At 33.1% G+C, this 21015-nt stretch overlaps 1 protein-coding gene across 1 annotated transcript in view; it reads left to right on the top strand.

The window, feature by feature from the left end:
- Lar (tyrosine-protein phosphatase Lar) overlaps nt 1-21015 on the top strand; it is a 1580452-nt gene that overhangs the window by 392004 nt on the left and 1167433 nt on the right. The gene's annotated exons all lie outside the window — the stretch shown is intronic.

Here is a 21015-nt window from a genome sequence, read left to right as displayed (position 1 = left end):
TCGCCGATCTGAAGCCTATTCCTTGTTGTTATTTGGTATTATGGGTATGTAATTATTAGCTTTAACTGTGCCAAATTCTAAACCTCTTTTTTTCAAGATATAAAGAAACGCCAATGATATAAAGAACCTTGAAAAATGCTTTAAAGTCACCTCAAGAGGCGAGGAAAAAATATTACTAAAATTGGATCCAAATCATGGAAGATGATTTTCTCAATATTTGCTTTATACATATAGAAATCTTATATAATGCACAACAAAAAATGCAATATTAATTTTTGGATTTAAATTAAGGAAAATCTTTAATCAGCCCCCTCGAAACTTCAACAGCGAAACTTTCAATCGCGAAAAGCTAAATTAGCAAATTAAATCTTTCCGAAGCGGCGCTTTCTGAAGACTCTCTTCTCAACTGACGCGTTAAGTCTCGATGCTGGACTTCGAGGCTCATAATCCTCCTGTTTTTAAACATCGCCCCTCCTCACCCTTCTAGCGCGCTGCCCCGAAAACTTCCCGCGCTACAACTTTATATTAAATTAACACTATTTATTAAAGACCGGTCTCTCGGGATTCTGCATCGACTGGAACTTTTATTACGACCGCTGGTGAAGTTGTACGGTGCAGTTTTAATTAATTCGAATGTTCGGAAATACTGTTGAATACTTTGAAGTCGAATATACCGTAAAATCATTTCCGTTACGGCCGGCAGCCTGTTTATCAAGATCGAAATATGTTTACGGCAATGGAAGTAATGGGGATCCAATCTGTAATTAATGTTTTTATGTGATACTTCTCTAGAATGTTATAATAGTATATTAAATATATATATATATATATATATATATATATATATATATATATATATATATATATATAAATGAATCGTTGTTCGTTAGTCTCGCTAAAACTCGAGAACGACTAGACCGATTTGGATAATTTTGGTCTTGAAAGGAAGTGAAATGAAAATTGTGGAAAGGAAGGTTTGTAAATAAATATGAAAATGCTCGAAATTAAAAAAAACAACAATTTTGTTTTTTCTTTGCTGTATCCCTCGTCGTTCAGAAATCGAAGAATAGTTTAAAATGAATAACTAATTAGAATATTTATATCTTTATTCTGAGGAGATAAAAAATAAAATTAATTTTACTTAACTATCAGATTATTTTTATGTAGATTAACTACAGTTGTTAACTATACATCATATTATTTTTATATAGATTGATAAATCTTAACTTTTGTCACAAATTAAATTTCTGAACGCAACCATAATATTTGACATTTGAAAACCAACTAATATGGCGATCCATCTTCTTTGTCGATCGAAACCTCAGACAAACATGCATCCTTCTATCTTTTTGAGTGACGATTACCGCGAGAGACGGTGCGAGAACTTTCTTAACTTCGGCCATCCTTTGTGATAGTGACATTTCAAATTATGTGCTCTTTTCTTTGTTGATTTCTTGTGATAGTGATACTTTACTGCTAAGTGCGCGAGAATTTTTCTCACTTAATTACAACTCACTGATTAATTACAATTTACGATGCTGGGGAGAAGACGACCTGACTGAGGTCGTCGCAGTCAATCAAATGTGCGAAGAGCTACATCACGTGCTAACCGCACTGATGGCCAGAAAGAGACAGATCAAGAAAATAGTCTTATTGCTATGTCAGAATTGCGTTCTTTAAAGAGTGACAATGAAATAGATAGGCTTTGAATGCAACGAGTTCGTGCACATCAAACACAACAACAACGAGCACGACAAAGCGAAATTAAACGATTCCGCAGACAGAGTGCTCCTGTGATCCTGGAACAAGCTGCATTCCACTATGATGCGGCAATAGATTATTGTGCCGACAACTCGCTAATAATTGGAGAAATGACATTAATTTGTAAATATTGCAAGGCGTTAAAATATAGTGGTAAATCTACTTGATTATGCTGTGCTAGAGGCAAAGTAAAATTGCCACAACTGGTCCCACCACCAGATATTTTAGGCTCTTTTTTTTCTGGGATTAGGTTTTTTGTTTATCGATTGAGGCAGTACGATGTCTGCCGCGTCAGCTAGTACATTATAAATATATTGTCAATATCTATATATAAAAGAATTTTTAGGCCTAATATTTTTGTGTAATATGCGCTACAAACAAATATATCGCTATAAAACGAAAAACGCCAAATCAAGCAATCAGGAATAGCCGTCAGATCGGTGACACAAAATATATAAAGAAATCGGACGGGTAGCCGTCGGGTTAAGAGTTTACCTCGCTGTTCGAATCTCGCTGGAGATAAAAATTTTTTAAAAGACTTTATAAAGTTTAATTAAATACAGTGTTCGTTAAAACCAAGTGAGTGAACTAGTGAAGTGAGTGATTAAAACCAATATTTTTGACCATGGTCAACGCGTTGCAAGCTCCAACTCTTATACGGTAGATTATTCGTCATTTCTGTTGTACGTAAATCAACCACAAACACGTAATGTTTGAAATCAACATCTGGCAATGTTGTACCGCAAAATGTATAAATATATAAATTAACAAAATTGGAGAATAATAAAAATCGTCTGTTTTCTTTGCTTACAATTATAATATTTGGATCCTCAAAATCCCCTTTTGATTATATTTGATGTCCGATAAGGAAAAAGTGACAACGAAAAATTGTTCTTGCTTAAGGACTGTTATTAATTGATATGGTTCTGAATACATGTATATCATTGTACTAGTTAAAGTACATTGTACTAAAGTTTGTTAAGATTTGTCTTTTTGGTGTGGTTTTAACTGCTAATTAATGTCAGGCTTCATTAGTAAAAGCTTTTCTTAAAAAGCACTAAGTTAATATTCCAGGTAATAAATACGTTAATTTGTACATCAAGAGTTAACATAAATGTATCATAGAATACTAACATTTATAAAATGGTTTCATAGAATTATAATTCCTCATTTGTTGGTGAGTTGTTAGTTCCCACGTCGCACATAAGACAAAGTAGTAAGCAATAGATAAATGAAACCCATAGAGGCCAAACTAAAGAAAAGCTATCTGCAAGGGCAAAGTTGAAGTTTGAAATAAATAAGCAAAGAACAATATAATTTTATTTAAAAATATATGTAAAGAAATTATTCTCTAATCAGCCTGATGTATTTATTGTTTTTGTAATATATATTTTAGGTCACAAATATGGATTGAGATAAGACTATATCATTACATAAATGAATTAATAAAAATATGTAGGAGTTGAAATGAAAATAACTACATAATTTGCATAGATGGAACACATAGGACAAATAAAATAAATTATGCATTATTAACAGTAGATTTGTATCATTTATTTTGATGATTTACGTTATTGATATAAGTTTAGGAAACTAGTGCTTTTCTTGCATTTATTATTCCATACTTATGTTTATAACATATGAGTAAAGAAAGATTATGTATATGTATATATTTAATGCTCTGAATTTATTACTTTTTTATAATGTTCAGTGGCGTAATCATTCACGCTTATTTAAATTATTATACTTTGTAAATTATTGAAAGTTAACAGAAATTAGCTTTAATTGAATGAAATTTAAAAAATGTTATTTGGTGTTAGTGTAAATGTTTTTGAGATAGCTTGTATATATTTTAATATGTCTTATCATATTATTTTTAAGCTACTCCTTTTCTAAATATATTATGATAATATATTATGAATATTAATTTGATACATTGTGGTCGAATATCGGCCACAGAGCCATCACTGGTATTTATAATTCCAAAAATGTATAAAGTTACTAGCAGACCCGACAGACATTATCCATTAAAAAAGTCATTTTTCATTCCGAGTAATATATAATCGTGTTTAACAATAATTCCAATTATTGTTCGAATACAAGTGCAATGATATCATGCCGCTGTATTGACGTTTGATCTAGAAACAACAAAGTTTTAATTTCATCCCAGTTTGGATTGCACCTATTTGTGATGAATAGATCTGGTCGACCGTATATAAGCAACAAAAGTCATAGTATCCTGAATATATTATATCATGTAAAGCGAACTACCAGTAAATGAAGATGGAGGAATATATGCGCTGCCAATACTACAGATACCAGTTGATCCATCTATGTTACCGAAGATAACATTAAGCAATGTAGTCCTCAGAACAGAGCTTCGCTTAACTAAACTTAATGTATCGTAATCGTTCATTTTAGTTTTTTGCAAGCATATCAACAAAATGTTGATACCATGGATCATTAATCAGTCAGCGTAGATGTCCATCGTGGTAATTTTCTTATTAATTTCTGCGCGTGAACAATGAAAGGATAAATAAGATGCAAATAAATTACTTGTACTAAAAATATATATATATTATACCTGTCCCTGGATTTCTTGCTTTAACATTTAAATAATATCCATGTTCTCCTTTACAAAATTTCAGTGGATATTTCCAAGCGTATTATCTCTAGTATAGTAGCCTTAACAATTGTAACTTTAGTAGCAGTTGGTATATTGTGTCTTCCTAAGTATTCTTCATATGATACTTTGTCTGGTTTAGATATAAGAACGTAGTTGTCATTTTGTAATCTAGTGAAAACGATGGAGAACAATTAGACTGATTGGTTAAGAATTTAAAAAAACATCCCCAAAGTTACCACAATTTATCCATCCTCCGCCTACTCGATATGTGTTAATGTTTTAATAAATAAACAACAAATAAATATAAGTAATATTTTTAGATAAAATTAATAGGAATGGAGACGAAATTTCACTTATATAACTAAATACATTGGGAAGAAAACTGACAATGACAATATTTCTAAATATTCATAGAAGGGTTATATCGATTAAGTGTCTTAAGTTTGGTTTAGCTTGTTATGTCAAAGACAGGATACATTACTTCTAATATTACAAATAATATATCAGTATAATATAATATTTAGTTTGTTCTGCGTATAGCAACTGCCATTATTTTGAAAATATCACTTTGACAGATATACTCCAACTGAAATCAAGAATACTAAAAAATATTCCTTATCTCAGCCAACTACCGGGTTTAATTGTGACTATAAACCATTCTTGAATATACAAATATTAAAGCATAAAAATTAAATCACAAAAAATGCAATCAAAATCGCCTAGGGCAAGTTCAATTATGTACACACGAATTGAAGAATTATTTATGTAAAGATTGTTTATTTGGTGAACAATATTTCTTATACTGTATTCGATCTCTGCTATTTTGACAGGCCCCCGTATAGTTCGTAATACTGTTCTTTCTTTTTTAAGCTTTAACTCTTCCTTAAGTATTTCGATTGGTACAAAGTTGCTATATACTATTTAACAGTACGTTACTAGTGAGTGTGTTAGCAATTACTTTCCATACAACAGATTTCAACGTATTTCAGTAGTATTCAATGTTATGATTTGATACATATATCATTTTACCGAACAATGCAACTTACGTTCCGCTAAAATAACAGCAAATATCGCGTTTTGTACCTACAAAAGTAATGCTATTAGTAATGTTTTATCAAAATAAAAAAAGCCGTTGAAAATCATCTGTATCCAGTAACGACATTCACCGTAGAACTTGCCCTCAGTGTTCAAGATGAAGAACATTCTAGTAGACTGAAAACGTTTAAAGGTGTGGAATATCAAATGAAGACTCAAGACAAACTTTAAAAAAATAGACGGAAATGTTGATTATGAATATGAAGGATTACATGCGATAGCAAAGGTCGAAAAAGATATGAGAAATAATCATTTTAGCATTGAATAATAACGGCTGATAACAAATCGATTTATTTCGAAAATCCCAAAATAAAAAATTATAGTTATTACTTAGTGAAGCCGGTCCATCCACAGCTAAGCCAAATCGATCAGTCATAAAACCATGCTCTGCCTTTGGTCGATGTCGTATGTATATTATGAACTGGAGAATTGGAGAACTGTATTGAAACCTGGAGAAACAGTTAATACTAATCACTACCAACAAGAAATAATAAATCTGAATGGTGCATTGATCGAAAAATGTTCAACATGCGCTCAGAGATATCATAATGTAACTTTGCAACTTGAAAACACTCCTCATGTATCAAAATCAAGTCAAAACCAGTCAAAAAATGAGAATTTACATGGCGGCCGTCTTACTCTCTAGAGCTGATTTTATCCGATTACTATCATTTAGCAACGATGGGCTATGCACTTGTAAAGCAGCACTTTGCTGATTTCGAAGAAGTTAAAAAATGGCTTAATGATCGGTTTAATTCAAAGGAGAAACTTGTCTTTTGGAATAGCATCTATAAATTGCCTGAGAGATGGGCAAAATTTATAGAATCAAAGTGACAATAACTTTCTTCCTGAATAATATGATAGGAATTACTCGATATATAAACTTCATAGAATGTTTATATTATTTTTACAAATTTGATCCTGCCTGGCCTTTTCGGTGAGGTAACAACTTCGAGTTTCTTTGAATTGCCTTATTTGGGTGTCAGATTTTGAGAGCGTATACCTGAGACTGTTTGAGATTAAGAATTAGAATTTACAAACTAGCGGAAAGAATCTTAGCAGTGAAAGATATGCATTATCCAACAATCTCGTAAGTGATATCAGAAACCCACGCTTTCTTACACATTACTACCTACTGTCTGCTATTATTTGCTTCCTGTTGTTGCTTATTAAAGCCACTACGACCAACAAAACATAGAAGTAATCATAGTACTTGAATGTAACTCTAACGGACTTGATAACGATCTACTCCTTATTTGGCCTTATCCATCCTGATTACCAGCGAATCTGAGATGGTTGGCTCTTTTTTCATCGGTCAGGTTGTATCGCCACTCTTAAAGAAGATTTCTGGAAACATTGAAAGGTATCTTACTACGTGTTTTACATCTCACATAGCAAACATTTTACGATGGTTCCATTAGATGAATGCAAGTTCAAAATGAATTTTCAAATACAATTGAGATCATTTTTTGCTAATTAGTTGTCGTCTCTTCACAGGTTTTCATGTTTTTACAAACTCCTTGATCTTACCTTCGCTAATATTAATGCGATATTAAGGCTTCTAGCATTCTTCATGATACAGCTCGCATTGAAGAGCCATATGGATTGAGAAGATTAGGCCAATATAGAGCTAATGAAGGATTTAATGCACTTGGAATCAGTAAGACTAAAATCAGACTCTTTCGAATGCATATTTTTCCAATCTTCCAGTATAACTCCAAGACGTGTGCACTGATAGAGTCTAATATTTGTATGCATGAAGTCTTTCACATACTATGTTTAAAGCAGATTCTGAATGTTTCTCTTCGATATCGTATTAGAACTGAAGTCATTCGATTGAAATACACTAATCAGTACAGAGTTGAGGGACAAGTTCAGACACGCAGCTTACATTGGTTTGGATATGTCTTCTGTAGACTTCAGAGTTCTGTAGCAACCAATACAGATGTGGATCAAGATCACAGAAAGCGATCTAAAAAATAGGAGATTGCCTTGTCCAAGATCAGATTAGTTCCTATTGATAGGCAACCCTAGAAAGATTTAGATCTCCTCTAGTTGCTTCCAATATGGATTGATAATGGCTTATAACAAATGAAAAATATCAGTATCAATATATATATAAGGAAAATAGCTTCTTAAATAGAATAGTCCAATGTAGTGTTGAATATTTTGAAGTCCTATATACTGTAAAATCAGAAAATCAGTCAGAGATAACTTTTTATAGGTCTATTAATACATAAGATCAATAAAAGCGAGTAACACAATATTTTGATGAAAATATGTTGATTATGAAACGATTAGGAATTATTACAGTATATATTATTATATTATTGCATTATTCTGATGACAAATCAGTCGGAGAAATATCTCCTCCGACGTAAACGATTTTCTATAAGCCTCATTTTGTGATTAGAATTCCCATTTCCACTGCAAGTTGCCCGGATGATTTCGGCGCGTCAACCAATTCAACTCACGACACATTTAATAGTCCTCTCACGTTCCCGATTCCCGAAAACTTCATATCTATATATTATCTTGGCTGGTTCCATCCCCTCAATCTTTCAATAATTAGATTTTCTAACATTATTTTTCCGGAACGGCTTTTTTGTGACCATTAGTCAGAAATAATGGGCCCGCCTTTGATTTCTGATGATTTTGCCGGGATTTCGCTGGTCATCGGTCTCTGTTCCTCTTACTATTTGTGTCACGAGTTGGACGAAACCTATTAGCAAATATCACGTTGTTCGATATCTTTTATGTTTCAGATTAAATGACGCACCTATAACGTAAAAATGTCCTTTCGGCAGGATACGTTTTTCCACAACCATCTCCGGTTTTGACGAATACTAAGCTTCATTTAATTTTAAAACAAAGAATAATCCAAGTTTGTTGCATTCGTATAAACAGCTTTATTTACTTGTTTTTTTTTTATCGTGATTATTAGATTTAATGTTGAATATATTAAGCAGGTAAATAGGTTCAGGAAGTAAATAAAAATGGTAAAATTTTGAAAATAACACATTTTTTAAAAAAAGTATCGAACAAGCCGAAATAATAAAAATATAATTAATTCTATTTTATTTTTATAAAACAATAATTTTATATATCATCATTATTTTGCATAAATAAATATACACAAATTTGATAATTAATTGATTTAATGTTGAAATTGTATGTGAGGGAAATAAACATTGAATTTTTTTTTAAATACATTCTATTTAAAAATATATTGAATAAAATTAAATATTAAAAATATAATTTTTATATGCCTTTCAATTGTTATAAAAACACCATATTTAAATAAATTTATATATCTGAACAATTAACAGGAACTCCAAAAACCATGTAAATAACCATTACCATAAAAAGACTAAAATTGTTTAGATCAAACTCAGCCAATATAGTTAAAATCAAACGAAAGAAACCGTCACTATATATGAAAGCGGTAAAATTTTCCTAAAAATATCCGAATATTATCCCTACTATTCTTGATCCACAAGCCTCATTAGTGAATTGACTACCTCGAGCTTTCGATTAACATATTGTACATTTATTAGCCAAAAGTGAATGGATGATCGTCCTTTAAAGCTGAAAGACATCTCAGTCAAAACATCATTATATTCATAAAACAATAATTTATTTACCTATACTCTTATATAATAATGCATTGTATTTTCCTTGTCATTAGATCATTAGGATGACGTTGCTAGTTTTATATTTTGTTTATTTGATCCAGGTCTACTTTTGTTAGCAAATTTAATTATTTCATAGCGTCACCGTACACTGTTCTTACATTTTAGTAAATTGCTATCTAATTTCTTCTTCTCTGATTATCTGAATTTCACATTCTTCTACATTCACTATCAACAAATTCTAGCTAAATCTTAGCTACAGAATCAAATTTAAATCATTAATAAAGAAGAATCATTTTCTTCTCTGTTCTTGTTGGCATTATATTTTGCCAAATGTTGATACCTATTCCATGTCGCTCAAAATGATGTTATGTATGTTACTACAACATTTCTAGTATTTTTAAAAAGATACATCATTCCATGTGTTCGCTTTGCGTCAATATATATCTCCAGAAACAGTTTAAGAGTTTAATAGTTTGGGCAGATCGTATTACAGCACACCTTATTTATCCCACCAAATAAACAGCAAGACTTTGTAGTGAAAAATAATCTATTTCATTGTCGATTTAAATATGTTTATGAATGTTTATGAATTAAGAGGAAATAGAGGGAAATGACTTCAATCAATACGTGTTGTCGATATCTCCCCTCCTTTTGGATCTTCCCCTATCGCATGTAAATATATGTATCTTCTAAGCTGTTTGAACGTTTTAAATCATCTAAAGCAAAACTGACAATTGGCGCAGCAGTATACGTTTTAATTACGTTTAGTGGGGTTCGGGAGAAGCTTTCTACAAATCAAGCGTCAATATTAATGAATATCGCGAATACAATGTTTAGCGTTCCTTTTATAGCGTAATATGCTCAATAACTGATACTAAACTGAGAAGTTTTAGTGAACAAAAATATTAAAACTTATTTTAATAAAAGTGTTAAGTAACTGTTAAATTCAGTTGTTTTGACACTAATAACACACTTTGAGAGTTTAACACTATACCAATACTTTACATTTTCTTGCATATTCATACTTTCCTCACTAATAACACAGTTAGAATATAGCAGTTAGGTTAGGTCATTTAAGAGTATCAAAAATTAAATAATTAATCTAAAATATGAAACTACACTGACACTTCTTTCAGTCGATAAGCGTTTTAGACTTTTTTGATGACATTTAACAAACGAACAGACTCTTGGACGCATGCAATATAACGCTGTTATCCTTGGCTTAAGACAAATACTTATTATACAGTCCCCGTATATTAAATTATAAAATGGAAGTAGATATAATATTCAAGAAATGATTAAAAAACAATTTTGAGCTCAAAAAAATTGGCGAAGTTAGAAGAAAACAATCCAAGAATCGTTAATCAGCCGCGACATTTAGTTCAATTTTCTTCAAGAACCGTTCTAAATCACTTTCGACAATTTTAATTTAGAGCCGAACGTAGCAAACAAAAGCTTTTCAATTTCAAAGTTGCCAGTGTGAACTCATTCCTTTTCTCTTTTACGTTATACGCCAATTTCAATATTTCTTTTCTCTTTTCTTGCGTTCGCGTTGTGTCCTCTCGCTTTTCTCAGTTGGTTTGTTCAAATTTCATCGAACCGGAATGCCATCTGCAAATATATATCTACTTTATTTTTCTTTTTGATCGATCGGAAAATTTCTTCTCATCTTCAAAAAACAGAAATGATATATATGTATGAAATGGAAACGAACTGGAGTCACTATTGAACAATATACTCGTCTTCAAACAACATAGTATGTGTACTTTGATAGAAAGAAATTTTAAAAAGCAATGATACCCACAATTTTAATAGTTTTTCAATCGTAAGAACAGCATAATTAGGTTAACCTACTATTTTTATTATAGAGTTAATAAGAGCATCGCATTTTTAATTAAAACAATGCAAGTGCAATAATTAAGATTGTTATTGTTAATTAAGACCTTGGTTTCAAGGGAATAATGCATTATATTTATATTAAGACTGCATAGTGTAATGAGAGATAACGGTTTGGTTTATGTTATAATAGTCTTGAACTTTAGCAGTTTCGTTTTGTACCGCCATTTAACAGGTGGCAGTTTGCTTCGATAATGTAAAATAGTTTATAATATAAAATAACAGATATTATTATGACGAAACTCTTTATACGTCATAACTGACACAGTCGCTAGTATTCTATTAAGATCGTAGGTCTGTTTTCTTTGGAGTTCATTCAACTAACTAGAATCAAATTAATTATCAAGAAATGAAGAGAGACTGATGGTGGATAGCCAATATTTTTGCAAAACATTCTTTGGTGCAGTTAAGCGAAGTTGACGAAAAGTTATCGCAGTTGAAGCTGTAAGGCACCAAAAGATAGATTAAGGGGCTTAAAGACCTAGCTATAAACTTTTCCATCATTCAAGGTTTGAAAAACATACTCAGTCTATGAATTCTTGGTACAAATATAACAGTTCAGGGTGTAAAATCACCAAAAGCGCACTGAAGTTGCTATGACTAACCTAGCCTACTAGAATTTGGACAGAAACTTGCGGTTCATGGTTTACGGTTAATGGTTCATGATTTCAAACCAAACCAAAGGCGGATTGCAGAAGTTCAGTGCCTCAGCGGTAGACTATTGGATGTTGGAATCATCACAACTTTTAAAATCATCTTGTACAGCTATATCACAGAAATTAAAGTTGAACAGTGCTATTCAGAAAATCATTTAAGGCATATTGGTTAACAAAGGTACAGGAGATACACACATATAATTTCAGCACCACTATAAACTGTACTACCAAAGATTGGTATACTATTTGGTTGTTTCTTTTGGAGAAAGGTGTTTCAATGTATTCTAAGGAACAAGGTCATGTGTTTATGTTAAAACTGAATGGTGTGATGGTTGATTTTTATAAGTAATTCTTCACTAATTAAATTATGTCTATTTTATAATAGCGGCTTCATATCGAAATGGAATGAATTAAGTAGTACAACAACAAACAATTTTATTATGAAAACGAATGTGAAATGAGAAAACTTCATATTCAGTTAAATGCCACGTTCCAATGGTTAAATTTCTGAAGGTTGCAAATCAATCCAAAAAAACCCTAGGCTATAATCTTTCACAATCAGAGAGACATCCGCGCCTATCAGCTGAGAGTGGAAAAAGTCTCAATCCCGTGGCGATTAAAAGCCACATATCACAGTCTCATCTTTGACCGTAGATTTCTATGGTCAACATAGATGAATAAAGCAATCTCCAAAGGCTACGGTGTCGCCACTGCATATAAAGTAAATTTTCCCCGATGATTAGAGTTTTACTTTACAAGTTGATTATCAGATCGATCATGTTTTATGGATCTAGCACTTGGTATCGGTTTGTCAGGCTAGAACTAGTAGAAAAACTTCAGGTAATGCAAAATAAATTTCTCAGGGAAACTCGAAACGTGCTTTGGTTTGTCAGAAATATCCAAATTCATCGGGAAACTGACAGACTAGAGATAAGACAGTTCGTTTTTTCCTTATATAAAAAATTTCATGCAACCTCAGCTCTGTCCAAAAATTGCCACATCAGATCGCTGTCAGAGGCGGTCCCAACCCGGTAACCCCAAAGACTATCCCCCCAAAAAGCAACTCGTCGCCTATAGTTCTCATACCCCAAATAATGCGCCTCCACGGGCACTCCTCTCTTCTAGATTGAGTTAATATCAGCAAGGAAACTTTCCAGCTGGTAAATCAGGCCCCCAAAAAAATTTAGAATCTGCAACGCACGTGTTCTATAGGAGTGAGAAGTTCCTAACTGGAAGAGTCTTTCCCTCCCCGAAATTCTGAACAAATCGAGATACTGGAAATGATTTCTCCAATGACCACCACCAATAACCAGAGGGAGAAGCTTCAGAGATAAAACACGGTGCAACGAGAAGCAGAATTACTAAAGAATTAACTAAAGAATTTGCCGTCAGAACATAATAAAAAAAAACAGAACGAAAGAATTAGCTAGAAGCAAAAGGATTACAGAATTAGTCAATATGAATTAAGAAAAAGAAACAGTCAAGAGAATTAGGATTAAATCAGAATTAAGAATAAAGAAAAGTTTGATAACAACGGCAGTCGAGAATCAAGAACAGTAGAATTCTTATATTTCGTGTGTATTATCAGTTTGGCTCGATGACGAAATCAGTATTATTCAAAATCACAGACAGACGATTTAGTAAGTCATTTCCATCCAATTCACAATTCTTTCACCATTATGACTCGAATTCATAGTATTGCATATATTTTTAATTATTCATTTAAATAAGCAAACTCGTTTTTGTTTATTAATTTACCCAAAGATTTCATGTGCAATATTGTGTTCTCTCCTTAACAACTCATCAACTAATATTTCAAAATAAAAATTAGTCAAATCGATCCAGCCGTTCTCGAGTTTTAGCGAGACTAACGAACGTCATTATATTTATATACATATAAAAACTATTTGAAACTGAAAACTGCTTAAAAATATGATTTGCATCATCAAAAGGTATTTAAAGTAAAAATAAATACCGCCGAATTAGTATTCAATCGATATTTATACGAATAAAAAAAGCATCATTTTAAAAATTGTTTCTCCTAAACAAACCGATCCCCAAACAATCCCATAATTCCCGCGACAGAATAGGGGAATATCGTCCAACAACGGCGGGGTATTATTTCAATTTTTCTGGAAAGCCGAATTAAATCTTTTTCGACAATTTTAATTTAGGAAGCAATGTAGCAAACAAAACCTTTTCAATTTCCAAGCTGGCAGTGTGAATTCGTTCCGTTCCTCCTCTCCATTATTCGCCGATTTCAATAAGTTTTTTTCTTTTTTTTACCCGCTTTCCTTTGGCGTCTCTTTTCCCTCGGCATCTCGTACTTTCGCTTGGTTTGCCTGAAGTGCCAACGGAAAGGAGAAGGGGAACCTATAATAAACCTACTTTATTCGATATTCCTTCATCTTTTTTGTTGTTGTATTCGTTGAATGCAGATATTTAAACAGATTTCTTCAATTATTCTCATATTGTAGGATGAAAGCGGGCAGATAATTATTATATAGCATAATTATATAATGTTTGTTTATTTTCTTTGCCATATTAATAATTATTATACACCATATCTATTAAGTTTTATATAATTAATTATTAAAGATTTTCCATCGCTATTTTTTTTTCAATTAGCTGGCAAGAAACTAATTCCTTGTCGGAATAGGTCCTTCTATTAATTTCCTGTAATACTCATAGATCGTTTTGCAATAACTTTTGACGTTTTAGGGTTTATTATATGGCTCGGTGAATGGAGGTAAAATGAAATGAAACAGTGTTGTTTAGTTACAGTATGTGATCGTTATTTATTGAAGTTGTATAAAAAAGGTGAAATTACAAAATAGATAAAACGGACGGCAGTGGTGTTACCTGGAGGCGAGGATTGGACAGTCAATGGTGGCGCGCCTGAATTCACCGCTGGTCAGATACTGAATGATCCAAATTACTCTTCAATAACATCCCAGATAAACGTCTCGGGGTTGCCAGAATATCGTTATCATTTCATAGTTGCCGCTGCTAGCACCCCGCCCGTGTTCAACATCTGGGATTATATTTCTGGGTATTTTTTAGACAGTCATTTCACGATGTAAATTTCAACATGTCTCAAGATCGCTAATAATTCGTAACAAAAAATATACAAAAAAGGTATAAATATATATAAAAATAAGTATGCTGTATAGAAAGAGCTTTAAAACATTCGGATATGATTAAACAAAAGTGATTTGTGATTTATACGGCTGACAAAACGAAATATACGGTACGGTGGTTGTGCGCTAGTACGGCTGTTATCTTTTTGTCCTACAGATACCGTTGCTTCATGGTTAGTTTGGCACTTAAACGTGGTCTATAAACAACGTTGAACACAAGCTATTTTTCGAACAGGGCTCGACAAAGATATGACTGTGTGACTAATACAACGTGTTTTGGAGCACGTGGACGAGCATTGTCATGATGAACAAGTATTTTTGATATCTTTCAATTGTTCATTCAAGACATGACTTAAATCCATCAAATACATTCAGTACCAATCATTGCTTATATACTTGCAATTAGTTTTAGGGATTCTTAGAAAATCGTACGGTTTTGGTCAAATACGAAGCACACAACGTACTTGGATCTGTAAATGTCGTTGATATCTATTCACTTTAAAAAACACATAACATATACACTACCGTTCAAAAGTTTGGGTATAACAAGATAAGTAACTAAAAACAGCAACAAAACAGATACGTTATTATTAACTATACTCAAATATTAATCAAACCTAAAATTTAGCCAAAGTTAGTTAAATATATTTAATTATATTAAATTATTAAATCTTTACCTCCTCAAAACTACCTTATTTTTAAGTACCTTAGCAATTTTACTCATGTTTTTTTTTCATTAAGTTAAATATTTGGAGGCTAGTGTCTTTCATTTACAACTATCTCCAAAACTTTGCTAAGCTCGATGAGTAACAGCTCCTCATTTATCTATCGCTTTCATCACATATCAATTCGATAGAGGAGAGGTTCGATCATTTCATTATTTGCAAAATATCTTCGTTTAATTTTTAACTGTAAGATAATAATATATATTTTTATTAATTAGGATGTAACTATTTACAGTTGTAATACAAACTGGCTTTTTTCGTGTTTTATTTGGTAGTAGCAGTCATAGATAAGTTACAACTAACTAATAGATAGCATAGGTTATATATTAGATAACATTACAACAAACTTATCTTTCTGTTTTGTTGTAGATTTGGAGAATCTCCAATAGCTCATTTTCATGCAAGGGTACGAAATTTGGCGCATATATCTTTCTTAGCTCAAAATATAAATAATAATACCGCTATTCAAAATAAACATTGTAATAAATAATAAGTAAGTAATCCTTTTTGACATTTTATGCACTTATAATCTTTAACAAATAAATAGTTTTTAAAACCGTAAATCCATATTTAAAAAATTAGATTATATTCAATAAAAAAGAAATAATAATATCACTAAAGTTTTCGATGTAGTGGTAATAAAACAGTGCCGATCAATTTTTTTCAAAATTAGGGTATATTATAATATATTACAGTATATATTTTGTTTATTATAGTATTTTTCTATCAACCAAAAATAAAGTTTTCACAAGCTTTTGGGCAGTAATATCAATTGAAAAAACCCCGGCCTAACACATAGATGGCGCTACTGAAATTAAATCCATATGCTTTTTAGTTACCCTTAACTCTCAAAAGATGCATGTATAAATTTGACAGCTGTCGGATCATTAGTTTGTGAATTATAGTATTTTGAGTGAAGCAACTTTTGTTATTATGATAAAAATGGATAAAAAAGAATTTGGCGTGTTGATAAAATATTGCTTTTTGAAGGGAAAAATTCAGTTGACGCAACAACTTGTCTTGATGCCGAATTTCCGGACACTGCCCCAGGAAAATCAACAATCAAAGATTGGTATGCTAAGTTTAGACGTGGTGAAATGAGCACCAAAGTCGGTGAACGCAGTGAACGCCCAAAAGAGGTTGTTACCGTCGAAAACATTTTAAAAAATCCACAAAATGATTTTGAATGTCCATAAATTGAAACTGACTGAACTAGCAGACACACTAAAGATATCAACTGAACGTGTACATCATATCATTCACGAATATTTGGGTATGAGAAAGCTCTGTGAAAAGGAGGTGCTGCGCGAGCTCACTTTTGACCAAATATAAAGACGAGTTGATGATTCGGAGCAGTGTTTGAAGATTATCAAGCTTAATAAACCCGAGTTTTTGCGTCGTTATGTGACAATGGATGAAACATTGCTCCATTACTTCACTCCGAAATCCAATCGACAGTCATCCAAGTGGATTACACACGATGAACCCGCTATAAAGCCTCGGCTAACAGTCGGCTAGCAAGATTATGGCGTCTGTATTTTGGGATGCGCATGGAATAATTTTCATTGGCTACCTTTAAAAAGGAAGGACCATTAACAGCGACTATTACATACTTCTATTGGACCATTTGAAGGACGAAAAACGGCCGCATATGAAGAAAAAGAAAGTGCTGCTTCACCAAGACTATGCACCGTGTCACAAGTCAACGGAAAAGATAGCAAAAATCTATGAATTGGGCTTCGAAATCTATGAATTGCTTCCTCATCCACCGTATTCTCGTATTCTCCAGATCTGGTCAGCAGCGACTATTTCCTGTTATCAGATCTCAAAAGACTGCATGGAAAAAATTCTGGTAGAAGAAGAAATGATCGAAGAAACTGTGGCCTATTTTGAAGCAAAGTATAAATAGGGCTACAAAAATTGCATCGAAAGGTTGGAGATTGGCTATAGTCAGTGTATTACCCTTGAAGGGAATTATGTTGAATAAAAAAAATAATTTTGCAAAAAAATATCTTCTTATCACTATTAAGTTTTTTTTTAGAACACATCCTGATTTGTAAATTCCGCAGCATTCTTCTGCTATATAGGTACATATTGCTCATATTGCTGTCTAGTGATCAAAAGGTGTGCAACATTCTATCCTAACGCCTTTTTGACACCTGTATGTATATATAATAAATTATTTTTTACATAAAATATTTATATAACAACATATTTATATAAATATATTTATTTATAATCAAATATATCCAGAAAAACTTTATTTTTTCCATTATTAGAAGAATTATTAAAAATATTGTAGTTAGAGCAATTAAAATAATGTATAAACGTATTTAAAAACAAATGAAACAATTAATCAATTGAAGTAGTATTTTCCGTTATAATTACTTCGTTAAAACAACGAAATAAATATTTAGAAATCTCTCTATTATTTTAAATCTCGCTCTCATTAAATGCTTCTTTTATAACCGACAGCAATAGGAATGCACCAAGATTGAACGTCTAAATAATTAAGCTTTCATTGTCTACTCGCCTACTTGAAAATACTGCTGCATTGCATTCCGAAATAGAAACAAGCAGAGGCATGAAATGTAACGAACAATAAAAACGTTTGTTCCTATTTAAATTCGGTTTAGTTATAATGAAATGATGGAATTGTTAAATGCTCTAAATTAAACTATGCTTTGTTGGGTATTTAAAGCTCGTAAATAAATAGACTTTTATACTTATAGAATCGTTATATAAAATAGTTTAGTATTAAATAATATTAAATAGTATTAAATCCATTATATTAATTTCCCAACACAATATAATATGCTATATATAGGCATCTATTTTTTGTAAGTCAATTTACTCGTCGGGTCGTGTCTTAATCGGACACGAAGATTCCAAGTACGTTAGAAGTTCCCCTTGAAATGAATTCAATGATCCAATAAACTTTCCGTCCCGCACAGGGCCTTTGACACGTAGATGATATCATACCATTCCTATGCCCTTAAGTTTGTTACGTGACTCCAGACTACATAAATCAAGTCTTTATATTTATATAAACAATCTCAAACTTGTTAACTTATTTCATTCATTATCAGCATAATCAGACCATAGCCGGCGTTTGCAGACAAAGCTACTAAAATATGCAGCTCTGAACCTTTTCAATTTAACTACCCTAGGGAATTAAAAGAACTAATCAGGTACAAGAACCGATTAGCGAGAAGAGCTCGTGCTACTCTGGATTCTGAGGATAACCGTGTGGCACAGTGTGCAATCAGAGAAATCAGAGACAGGGTTAAAACCTGGAACGAAAGGAAACGAGAATCATTTCTTCAAAATCTAGGCAAACCCACTGGCCCTTATGACTTCTGACGCATTGCCAAATGCGTAATGTGGAAAAATTTGAACGCAATTCCCCATTTAAAGGCTGATTCCTCTACGGAAAAGCCGAGCTTCTCATTAATTCTTCTCATTCGAGAACCAAATGAAATGCAATCCATCTCTTGGCCCACATCAACAAACGTTGTCTATCATAAACGACACCTCCTTCCTAAAGAGGAAAAACTTCAAATCACTGCATCTTCCGAAGAGCATAGTCTCTCCCGGAGACTTCAGCCCTCTATAAAACATCTGCCTTCTAAAAAAGCTCCAGGCACAGATGTTATCACAGTAAATCATCTGAAAAGCTTCACCAGCAAGCAATTATCAGCGCTTGCCAACATCATCAAATCCATCCTGAGATTAAAGCATTTCCAAAAGAATTGGAAACATGCGCTTGCCGTTATCATTCCAAAAAAGACAGCCAAGTCCAATCTGTCTGACTATAGGTCTATCAGCCTGATAAGATCACTTTTCAAACTTGCCGAAAAAGCGATATTACGCGCTCTAAACAGTTCTACAGACGCACACCACATGATTCCGAACGAACAATTCGTTTTCTGTGCCAACACTCAAGCCTTCATCAAGCTGCTCGCGTCACAGCAACCATCCACCAGGCATTGAGAAAAGCTCGAAAAACTGGAGCCATCTTTTTGATGTTTCCAACGCTTTCGATCAAGTATGATACAACGGTCTAATATTCAACACGAACCAGCTTGATCTACCGAATGACCCTGAATTACCTGATAGATTCATATTTGGACGGCAGATTCTCTCAAATGAGGATCGGTGACACACTAGCCCCTGCCCTATTCAACCTTTACATGGCTGATTTCCCACTTCACAAACATTCCTACACATCATTTTATACAGATAATGCAGCTTTTTTACCACTGGTTACAGTTCCGACGCCATCCGCAAGAGACTTCATGTTCAACTTAACCAGGCGATTGCGTGGTACAAATTTTGGCAGCTACAGATTCGAGCAAAACTCAGGCTATTCTGTTCCACCGCAAGAAGGAGTTCCGCGCCTGTCGCCTCCAAATCGACTAAGGCCCTATCCCTGACAGTTCGACCATAGATTCCAATGATCAGTCCAAATCCAGCACGCTATCGGCAAACGGCAATGGCGTGTACAGTATAGTCTCTTCCAAACAAAATTCCTCTGCCACTCCTTTGCCGAAAAAGTAAACTCCCAATCCCCCAGAAAAAGACAATGTATAAAATGCCAGTCCGTCCAGTCTGAGTATCATACCTCTTCGGAGTACAGGTTTAGTACAGGTACGTCCCTTAGAGACAACTTAAACTACTCCAAGTATTCCAATCCAAGACAGTCCGTGCGTTACTTAATGCCCATAGTTTATGAGGAACGTCAACACTCACCTCGAATCAGGCATCCCGTTTGGGAAGAGTGTCACGAATATGCTCAGTGGAAGGTTCTCCCTAGGCGCCTTAGAACACGACTACCCATCCACAAAACTCGATAGATAACCAACTACGACATCCCAGTAACGTAACTAATCTAAGTAACCCAGGGTCTCTGTCGCCCGCAACAACATTGCATTATCCCAAACCCGAAGCGATATCAGCAAAAACATTTTGGTTCTAGCTGGTCATTGTGGAATAAAAAAAGCGGCGTTCTTGGAGAGCGGTTACTTTTCAATCAATAAGCTACTGTTAGTACCGCAAGAGTCGCTCATAATAGCCTTCTATTTTTTATATTGCTTTTTTATATTACTTCCATTCAAAAGGTCGATTTCGCAAAGAAGCGTGTGAGGAATTTGTTCATCTTTCAATCGACAGATATATTAGCACCATTGCAATTTGGCGACTCTCAGCCTTAATGGAGAATTTTGTGATTGGTGAGACAGGGACTGGTTGGCGCCACCAAAGCAAAATGGCACCGATTTTTTTTTATAGAACCTTGAACCTTGAAGGAAATACAATGGGGATTAACAATACAATAAGGGAGAAGAAGGAAATCTGTAATAAATGCGGACAATCTGTTAATTTTAGTTAATAAACGCAGCTCTAACCCGGACAATAATAGATCAGATCAAAATTAAGTTCGTTGTTACTTTTTTTTATTAAATAAATTGACTGAAAAAAATA

Source organism: Rhynchophorus ferrugineus, unplaced genomic scaffold, assembly GCF_030347505.1.
Source record: "Rhynchophorus ferrugineus isolate W39M unplaced genomic scaffold, kcgeb_rfMv2 rfM6, whole genome shotgun sequence".
Classification (NCBI taxonomy): domain Eukaryota; kingdom Metazoa; phylum Arthropoda; class Insecta; order Coleoptera; family Curculionidae; genus Rhynchophorus; species Rhynchophorus ferrugineus.
The sequence above is the reverse complement of the archived record's forward strand: the minus strand, read 5'-3'. Positions and strand labels throughout refer to the sequence as shown.